The 11,274-nt window shown below is 39.1% G+C and overlaps 1 long non-coding RNA gene across 2 annotated transcripts; it reads left to right on the forward strand.

The window, feature by feature from the left end:
* The first annotated feature begins 4,478 nt into the window (after positions 1–4,478).
* On the forward strand, positions 4,479–11,228 carry LOC138963157 (uncharacterized). 2 transcript variants are annotated; one of them, XR_011454726.1, is made up of 5 exons: positions 4,479–4,905; positions 5,524–5,730; positions 7,111–7,219; positions 8,156–8,268; positions 10,427–11,228. It is a non-coding gene; the product is annotated as an uncharacterized lncRNA (long non-coding RNA). The 2 variants fall into 2 exon arrangements; XR_011454725.1 differs by having other exon boundaries at positions 4,488–4,905; positions 5,616–5,730.
* Positions 11,229–11,274: the final 46 nt, after the last annotated feature.

An 11,274-nucleotide genomic window follows, 5' to 3' on the forward strand; every position in this document is an offset into this window, starting at 1 on the left:
TCATTTTGTTGGTTATGTGCTTGTGAAAATGTTGTTTGCACCCCTCCCCCCCCCCCCGCACATTATCCCGCATATAATGAATTATATTCTCTTGGTGAAAAATAAAATGTTAACCCTTACACCGGTGCAATTCTGTAACACATGTTACATAGCCACTGGTGAATTAACAGAGAGAAAAATAACAAAAAACAGTCATATAGGTTTTCGCATCAATGGGAGGTAATCGGAACTGACCAAAAAGACTGCGCGACCGCACGCGACTATACAAACAAACAAAATAAAATACAGCAGGTATGGCGTTTGCATGAATCCATGATTACGTCTACATGAACAACAGTGATAAAAGTGCGCATCTCTTCCCAGCCGTGCAGCGCTTTGAAAGTTGGAAGCATTAAAATTTAAACGGGTAAAAAGCCATCGTGAAGATACGAAAAAAAGTATGACGTGTAAAATACTTAATGATTCAAACGCATAGTATAACATATGTAACTGACAACAGAAAATATATACATGGTTCACACACACAATCGAGTGCACACATCCATGCTTATTTAAAGTCATGTACACACACACACACATACATACATACATGGCATCAAGCAACACACAATTAAATGACACATATGGAATATGGAAAACGTATAATGGACATGAACATGGCAAGTAATTTACACCGTTACCTACTATAAAATTGATGATATATATATACCACTCACTTGCTATTCGCCTAAAAGCTTGCAGTGTGCTGTGACACATATAAGAAACCAGAAGAAAAAAGGACTTTACTTTGGCGAAAAGAGCATATGCTGCTTATTTTTGTACATAACTGCTATAACTGTATTTTTTCCGAACACTTACATGTAAAAAACATAGAGATATATCTTACCATTTCACTAAGACAGCCAAAATAACGGTCAAATTAAGGGGAGATCATGATGACGTACATGTCTATGGTTGCACCGGGGGAAAATATTTAGTCGCTGGAACCTATAAGGTTATACGGCGACTTATCAGGTGATAATGTTTCGAACTTATCTTTTAAAAATTAAGTAAACAAATCTATGGAATATTTTGGAGTTCCATTAACAGATAAACAGATCTATCTATCTTCTTATATAGGTTTTCGCATCAATGGGAGGTAATCGGAACTGACCAAAAAGACTGCGCGACCGCACGCGACTATACAAACAAACAAAATAAAATACAGCAGGTATGACGTTTGCATGAATCCATGATTACGTCTACATGAACAACAGTGATAAAAGTGCGCATCTCTTCCCAGCCGTGCAGCGCTTTGAAAGTTGGAAGCATTAAAATTTAAACGGGTAAAAAGCCATCGTGAAGATACGAAAAAAAGTATGACGTCTAAAATACTTAATGATTCAAACGCATAGTATAACATATGTAATTGACAACATTGACAACAGAAAATATATACATGGTTCACACACACAATCGAGTGCACACATCCATGCTTATTTAAAGTCATGTACACACACACACACACACATACATACATGGCATCAAGCATCAAGCAACACACAATTAAATGACACATATGGAATATGGAAAACGTATAATGGACATGAACATGGCAAGTAATTTACACCGTTACCTACTATAAAATTGATGATATATATATACCACTCACTTGCTATTCGCCTAAAAGCTTGCGGTGTGCTGTGACACATATAAGAAACCAGAAGAAAAAAGGACTTTACTTTGGCGAAAAGAGCATATGCTGCTTATTTTTGTACATAACTGCTATAACTGTATTTTTTCCGAACACTTACATGTAAACAACATAGAGATATATCTTACCATTTCACTAAGACAGCCAAAATAACGGTCAAATAAAGGGGAGATCATGATGACGTACATGTCTATGGTTGCACCGGGGGAAAATATTTAGTCGCTGGAACCTATAAGGTTGTGAAAATGTTGTTTGCACCCCCCCCCCCCCCCCCCCCCCCGCACATTATCCCGCATATAATGAATTATATTCTCTTGGTGAAAAATAAAATGTTAACCCTTACACCGGTGCAATTCTGTAACACATGTTACATAGCCACTGGTGAATTAACAGAGAGAAAAATAACAAAAAACAGTCATATAGGTTTTCGCATCAATGGGAGGTAATCGGAACTGACCAAAAAGACTGCGCGACCGCACGCGACTATACAAACAAACAAAATAAAATACAGCAGGTATGACGTTTGCATAAATCCATGATTACGTCTACATGAACAACAGTGATAAAAGTGCGCATCTCTTCCCAGCCGTGCAGCGCTTTGAAAGTTGGAAGCATTAAAATTTAAACGGGTAAAAAGCCATCGTGAAGATACGAAAAAAAGTATGACGTCTAAAATACTTAATGATTCAAACGCATAGTATAACATATGTAATTGACAACAGAAAATATATACATGGTTCACACACACAATCGAGTGCACACATCCAATCCATGCTTATTTAAAGTCATGTACACACACACACACATACATGGCATCAAGCAACACACAATTAAATGACACATATGGAATATGGAAAACGTATAATGGACATGAACATGGCAACTAATTTACACCGTTACCTACTATAAAATTGATGATATATATATACCACTCACTTGCTATTCGCCTAAAAGCTTGCGGTGTGCTGTGACACATATAAGAAACCAGAAGAAAAAAGGACTTTACTTTGGCGAAAAGAGCATATGCTGCTTATTTTTGTACATAACTGCTATAACTGTATTTTTTCCGAACACTTACATGTAAAAAACATAGAGATATATCTTACCATTTCACTAAGACAGCCAAAATAACGGTCAAATTAAGGGGAGATCATGATGACGTACATGTCTATGGTTGCACCGGGGGAAAATATTTAGTCGCTGGAACCTATAAGGTTATACGGCGACTTATCAGGTGATAATGTTTCGAACTATTTAGTAAACAAATCTATGGAATATTTTGGAGTTCCATTAACAGATAAACAGATCTATCTATCTTCTTATTATTTTAGGTTCGTCTGGGGTAGAGAAATAAAACACACAGCTAGGTTCGTCTGAGGTGCGGTCGCGTGTTTAGTCGAACCGAAAGTTGAAGAAGAACCAATCACAGATCTCTTTCGCCGCGATGTCAAAGTTCAGGTCAAAGTTCACTGTTGTCTTCTCAAATTTGCGAGACAAACCTCTTCAAACTTTGTTCGTGGACAAAATTGGAAGTCGGGACCTAGCGGAATCGATTTCCTGGGTCACGTTGGCATAGCAACCGAAGGAGAAGGCACAAATCCGCGCGGTTTGGTCACAGGAATCGAAAAACCACCGAAAATCCTACCAGTATTATATAGTAGATGGGCCTACAGCCCCTTTCAATTGGGGGGGGGGGGGGGGGGGGGGGGGGGGGGGGGGGGTACACATAAATCACAGGAAAAAAAATAGAAAACATGATATTTAAACGTATGCAAAATACACAGTGGTTTGTTCCAAGCATTGCTGCTTTCCTCTATCAATAATCTTGCACATCAATGCTGCCTAATATACACATACAACCGAGAGAGAGAGAGAGAGAGAGAGAGAGAGAGAGAGAGAGAGAGAGATGCCTAATAAAGTTTGTTTTTAGGCCTATTCACTTCACTATTGGTCATTCTTTGTAAAAGATTGTTTCTACTCAGTTATTTACTGTCAATGATGCTTGAGACACAAGAGAACGATTGCTGTTATTTTTAAATCTGCAGTGATAACTTTTAGGTTGTGTGTAAAAAGTTGGTTCTGTACGTATATTTCATACGTTAAGTACCTTTGAAATTCAAACCGCTACTACTTGACAAAATGATGAGCCTTATTTACAAAAATAAAGGATCGTAGTTCAAACTGTCTGTCTATGGATGTCTGAATTGAATGTGCTGTCCCGATATACAGGTCGAAATAATATGGCCACCAACATCTCTATTTCTGTGTAATAAAACCTTGGAACCGCAGGCGACGTTAAGTACCGCTATGTCCGTACGGAAAGCACTAAGTACCGCTATGTCCGTACAGAAAGCACTAAGTACCGTTGGTCAAAACACCCGACTACTCCCAATTAGGGCTATGTTTCTACTCAGTTATTTGCTGTCAATGATGATTGAGATACAAGAGAACGATTGCTGTTATTTTTAAATCTGCAGTGAGAACTTTTAGGTTGTGTGTAAAAAGTTGGTTCTGTACGTATATTTCATACGTTAAGTACCTTTGAAATTCAAACCGCTACTACTTGACAAAATGATGAGCCTTATTTACAAAAATAAAGGATCGTAGTTCAAACTAACATGCCTACATATAAACATCATAAACAACACACAAAAGTATTATGTACATGGGTTTTAACATCGCAGGTACTTAGCGCGGTACCTAGTGCAGCCAAGGTCTATGCACGGTACCTAAGGCCCTCTCATACGGACATGCCGGTACTTAGCGTCAGCCTCGCACACACACACATACACACACACACACACACACACTGACACACACACACACATATTTAAACATCAAGTTTTTCTGTTCACTTTCAGTGATGGACGGCCTATCTGGTGGCCTGTAATTATTCCAGTGTCTTGGGGGCACAAGAGGCAAAACTGTTTGATGTTACTTTTTGTGTTTTTATTTCTGCATGCTTTATTTGGATTACTAGAAAACCTCTTTTTATTCCTTTGTGCAAATCTATTTGACCTTTATTCTTTTACTTTTAGTGAAAAACAAAACTGCCTGAGTTGGTGGGGAAGCTTCTGGACTCCAGGTCAAAAAAACAGTCGGCAGGGTGATGACAGAGGCTGTACCAATGAGTCATTCAGATAGAAAAGGAAGCAGACACCAAGGATTCCATTCTCTGTGCTGAAATTGTGAAAAGTTGTACTCTTTAACCAGTAAGTAAATTATTAACAACAAATTATAAAATTTCATTTCAAATTTAATGTAATTTGCAATTATATTGTACTAGCATAGCTGAATTTGGTATTTATGATCCACTTTTGTGTAATGTTTGCAACACACACACATACATTCAAATATAAACTGCGTCTGAATCAGTGATGGACATTTCTTGTTTGATTCACTGTCTTGGAGTTTGATCAAATTTTCAAACAAATTTTGCTTTTCTTGGGTGTGTGTTTGTTTTTGTTTAGCCCTTAATTGTGATGCACAGACAGACACACACACTTAAAGACACACTCCCTTTTAGGACCTTGCTTTTTTCATATTTTCTGTGAATAACCTTTGTGAATCATCAATCAACGGCCTTTTTAAGACACCCAGGGGTCCTTTTTAAGGCCTATTTTTCTCAGATATTTTGAGGTCTAACAAGGGGAGTTCCACTGTATGAGCAAGCCTTAGTTCTATGTTTAAGTATAACAATGGGTGAAGTGCATCTGACTTTATATTTGTCATATCATTTTAAAAGCCCTTAAAAAGTTTTGTTGATCATCATTATAAAAATACAGTCATGAAATTTCTGGCTGGATACTCAGTCCTCTCTTGTGTTACAGATGCTGTGAAGCGACAGGAGGTGCTCCTTCAGCAGATAAGGACAACAACAAAGAGTTTTGTATCACTTTATGGAACTTGTTATATCTTTCAGGGTCCTAAATGGAGGGTTTCACTGGAGCAGTGACTGTTGGACAACAAGTGCAGGGTGTGTTTGGACCTCCTGGATCAACATGTGTGCAGAACTGCTTAGGGCTTGAACTTCATGGGTGTGTGTAGGAAATTTCATATTAGATTTTGATATTAACATATTCCTGTGGTGCTATATAATTTAAATTATATGAGTAAATGAATATGTCTGTATGAATGTACGTATTTGCTGTGTCATTGTGGCATAGATATATAGACCTATAGCAATAACAAGACATACATGCTGTGAATGTATGCTTTTGTGCTCTCCTTGTACAAATCTGAATTAACTGAAATTTTTCTTAATGGCCAAGCACAGCCAGCTCTTTTCGACCTTTACATAGGGCCACAGTCAGAGATTGTAGAGTACACAGAGACCATTCATACTTCTTTGCGCTAAGGTAGGACTGCAGGTTATGTTTTTATCACGGCTTTGTCAACATACTGTCATTTCTGTCCGGCTGACAGTGCTGCAAACATTCATTGGATTGAAAATGTGTTTGTTATTGTTTGTGAACATCCTTTTTTAAAAGACCTGGAAAAAAGCCCCAGAACAGATTATATAGTACATAATAATATGTAATTGAATTTAAATTTTCTTTTCAAATCAGTGTCTTTTTACAAACTAGCCTTTGTTATTTTTGTGAGTTTAAGTCAGATATCAACACATACTGAATGCATAGTTCAGTCTTAGAGTGGGAGAATGTTTGAGGCATAAATTGCTTTTGACAACAACAAAAGTTCCCGGTTGACGGCCGGCCGTCCGGCCGGCCGTCCGGCCGGCCGTCCGGCCGGCCGTCCGTAGACACCACCTTAACGTTGGACTTTTCTCGGAAACTATCAAAGCGATCGGGCTCATATTTTGTTTAGTCGTGACCTCCAATGACCTCTACACTTTAACGATGGTTTCGTTGACCTTTGACCTTTTTCAAGGTCACAGGTCAGCGTCAAAGGAAAAATTAGACATTTTATATCTTTGACAAAGTTCATCGGATGTGATTGAAACTTTGTAGGATTATTCTTTACATCAAAGTATTTACATCTGTAGCCTTTTACGAACGTTATCAGAAAAACAAGGGAGATAACTAGCCTTTTCTGTTCGGCAACACACAACTTAACGTTGGGCTTTTCTCGGAAACTATAAAAGTGACCGGGCTCAAATTTTATGTGAACGTGACTCCCAGTGACCTCTACACTTTGACGTCTGCTTTGGTGACCTTTGACCTTTTTCAAGGTCACAGGTATGTCTTGAAGGAAAAAAATTGAAATATCATATCTCTGAAACTATTCATCGGATTTGATTCAAACTTTATAGGATTATTCTTTACATCAAATTATTTACATCTGTATTGTGTTGTGAATAGCAATTTCTTCCTGTCCATCTGATGCCTCATATAATATTCAGAACTGCGAAAGTGACTCGATCGAGCGTTTGCTCTTCTTGTTAATTATTTTTTCAGGATCCTTGGGGGGTTCCACTGTATCTGTGACTTTAGGACAACATATCGAGTTCTGGTGGTTTTTTGACCTAATGGATCAACATATGTGCAGACCTGCTGAGTGCTTGAGGTAAATTGGTGCATTTAGATATATATTGTTTTGCCTACCTGAGAGATACCACCCATGTGTCATGATGTGATAAATGAACCATCTCTTCACAGGCGTGTCTATCATGTAAATGAGGTTGGTTCAAACAACATGTCTGTCAGGGATGTCATTTTCCACTGCTTATGCAAAATCTCCGAGACAAACTTCATTCTCAAAACACTCGCGAGAAAATGGCAAGCCCAAACGTGTTACGAGAATGACTTTGCATCTGTGACTTTGTAATCATGAGCAGTGGAATATATAAGGTCCCTGCCAGACCAGCTTGCCATGACCTCAATGATATGCCCATATGTGCGTGTATGGTTTAGTTACTACATGGGTTATCTCTCCGGTACGTAGGAATTGAAAACAGAATACTTCATGGCTTGCTGTGTGGCACCAGATTTACACTTATTGCTTTTCAAATATTGAAATATTCACGACGGGCGCATTGTACACGTAAGCACAAGACCAAGTGCGCACGGAAAAGATCCTGTAAACCATGTGGGAGTTCGGTGTGTTATAGAAACACGAAAATACCCAGCATGCCTCCCCCGAAATTGGCGTATGCTGTCTGAATGGCGGCCATACACGTAAAAATCCACATGAGTGAACGTGGGAGTCTTAAGCCCATGAACGAAGAAACAGAAGAAGAAATAATATTCACTTTTACTTGTGTAAACCCAGTAACACACAGTAGGCTATGTAGTGTTCTCTATTTGTATCATTGAAACGCTTCTGTCCCGTCAATCACACTTTAAATTGCCTTATATTTTGGATGACATATGCCACCCCTTTGGTATTCCACTGATAATAGTTTAATGTTTTAGCTAAATAGTTTCAGCTAATCGCTATGGAGTATGCAAACACTGGAATTATATGCGATGAAACACTCAAGCTGCTTTCTCTTGCTTATAGCTGAGAGCAGCACTGTAGCTCAGTGACTGTCGGGTGGAGGATCCAATTCCTGCCTGTTTCCGACATAATGGATCAACATGAGTGCAGACCTGCTGAGCGCCTTATCTTCTTGGGTGTGTATAGATGTATATACATTAAAGGCACAGTAAGCCTCCCGTAAACCATCACAGAGCTCCCCGAGCGTCTACATACAGTACAAGCATACTTCCATTTGAACGCTCACCGAACGGGAACATCCTGGCTGCTTTCTGTCAAGCGTGAAAAATTTTCAAAGAATTTATTTTCGTGGACTTAGTCCTCTACAACAATGGCGCCTCGTTTTGGTGCTGGACGGCTGTTATGAATATTCAATACCAGAAATCACGCCCGGACAGTAAGCCTCCCGTAAACCATCACAGATACTGTCAGGCTTTTACACACAGTACAAACACCCTTCCATTTGAACGCTCACCAAACGGGAATATCCTAGGTGCCCTACGTAAAGAGCGAGCAATTTTTGACTCACATGCGAAGCAAAAGTGAGTCTATGTACTCACCCGAGTCGTCCGTCCGTCCGTCCGGACGTCCGTCCGTCCGTCCGGAAAACTTTAACGTTGGATATTTCTTGGACACTATTCAGTCTATCAGTACCAAATTTGGCAAGATGGTGTATGATGACAAGGCCCCAAAAAACATACATAGCATCTTGACCTTGCTTCAAGGTCAAGGTCGCAGGGGCCATAAATGTTGCCTAAAAAACAGCTATTTTTCATATTTTTCCCATTTTCTCTGAAGTTTTTGAGATTCAATACCTCACCTATATATGATATATAGGGCAAAGTAAGCCCCATCTTTTGATACCAGTTTGGTTTACCTTGCTTCAAGGTCAAGGTCACAGGAGCTCTTCAAAGTTGGATTGTATACATATTTTGAAGTGACCTTGACCCTGAACTATGGAAGATAACTGTTTCAAACTTAAAAATTATGTGGGGCACATGTTATGCTTTCATCATGAGACACATTCGGTCACATATGATCAAGGTCAAGGTCACTTTGACCCTTATGAAATGTGACCAAAATAAGGTAGTGAACCACTAAAAGAAAGAAAGAATGGTAGAAAGAGCCAATAAGCACCATTGTACTTCCTATGTCTTGAATTAACAGCTTTGTGTTGCATGACCTTGGATGACCTGGTCAAGGTCACATGTATTTTGGTAGGAAAAATGTGTAAAGCATGTGAGTCGTATGGGCTTTGCCCTTCTTGTTAAAGAATTAATTTTGCCGATTGAACTCAGGTCAAAAATGAGTTACTTCCCTTCGGGTCTCATTCTATCGATGTAAACTGGCGATAGCCGTGGATCGATGATTATCAGAATGTTTTTGGACCGTGGTGCGTTTTTGCGCTAGACCTAACTTTTAAAATCTAAATAATAAATTGACAGCTTGTCACACAAACATTCTTTAATCATAAAAGAATTCTTTTTTCATCAAGACAAGATCAGTACAATTCGAAGTTGTGAAAGTTTGAAAAAAGAAAAGCCCGGAAGCAGGGTCACGCAAGGGTCGTAGCAGACGGCGGTTTATGCATATATATCACCGTTCCTCTCAACAGTCAAAAACCATCGCTAGAGTTTTTGTGAACCACAGCCGTTTGTTTCGTGCATAAAAACGTGCTATTGTAGATAAGCTCACATGGAGTCGCATTCAAATGACTAACTGACGACTACATTGTGAAAAAAGGGAAACTGGATCACACTGGTTCACGATGGCTCAGGGGTAAGATAAACCACGCAAAAATAAATTATTTGAAAATTGTTCGCTCTTTATGGAGGGCACCTAGGATGTTCTCAATCGGTGAGTGTTTAAATGAAAGGGTGTTTGTACTGTAGTCTGTGTGTAAAAGCCTGACCGTATCTGTGATGGTTTACGGGAGGCTTACTGTGCCTTCAATTGTATTCATAAATTCACACACACACACACACACACACACACACACACACACATACTGACAAAGACATTCATATTCATGCCTGCACACACGCAAGCACAAACATACACGCACCAGCACGTTTCAAACCCCCACCACCACCACCGTCTCAGTCGGTGCAGCTGTTTCGGAGCCTTTAGTCATCATAATACACACACAGACGGACACAACTTTTAAAAGTTAGATATATATGCACTAAAAGCCACGGCACTTTAAGTTAGGTTTCATTATCATTCTCTTAAAGTTTGGCCCTCTTTGCTTCAGTCTGCATGCTTTCTCATAGTCATACTGCTGTGTCATTGCAGGTTTCATTCCATGCTCTGGTGTGGGTGTCATAAGCAAGAGAGCCTCCTGTTCACTTCCAGCAGATGACTGCATGGTGAAGGACCTTGATACCACTTACAGACGTCAAAGCAGCTAGCTAGATGCCATTGGAGAACAACCAAAACTATTCAGCGGGTGCCATCGGCGAACATAAATACAAGTTACAGAACAGGAAAGCAGATATCACTGGCAAAGGGAACCGGACAGCAGCTACAATAAACTTAATCAGATGCCTGTAGCAAATAATCTGGACACCAATCACAAATCAAACAGATGTGGAGGACAGAGAACATTTCATGTGATTATTGCCACATATATAACCCTGTTTTGAAAAAAAGGGACATAACACCACACTATATACTTTCTGGTTGCATGCTGAAAACTCTCCATTGGACATTTAGTGAGTTTTGACTCACCAGGTCAGGAGAATGTCACTGATGGGGAGCATAATTAGGCTGACTTACAATGGGTAGACAGAATTGAACATTGTTGTTTTCTTGGATGGTTTTCGGGATAGACTTTACAAAGTTAACATACTGCTATGGTTTGATCAATTTCAAACATGACCACATTTGGCATTTTTTCAAAACCACATTTTTGACAAATATCAAGGATGTGTTGCGAAAGCATGTGTTCTTATTTTTCTGAAATGTTTTGAAAGCTAGATTTTTGATACTTTACAGGCTATTGAAGTTGGATGACCTGTAGATGTGACCCATGTAAAATTGACCCTCATAAACTTTTAAGTTCACAGAAATTAATAATAATAACAGAGAAATGGTATTATTTTGAATGTGTTTGAAGCAAGATCGTTGTAACTCAATAACCC

Source organism: Littorina saxatilis, linkage group LG3 (genome assembly GCF_037325665.1).
Source record: "Littorina saxatilis isolate snail1 linkage group LG3, US_GU_Lsax_2.0, whole genome shotgun sequence".
Classification (NCBI taxonomy): Eukaryota; Metazoa; Mollusca; class Gastropoda; order Littorinimorpha; family Littorinidae; genus Littorina; species Littorina saxatilis.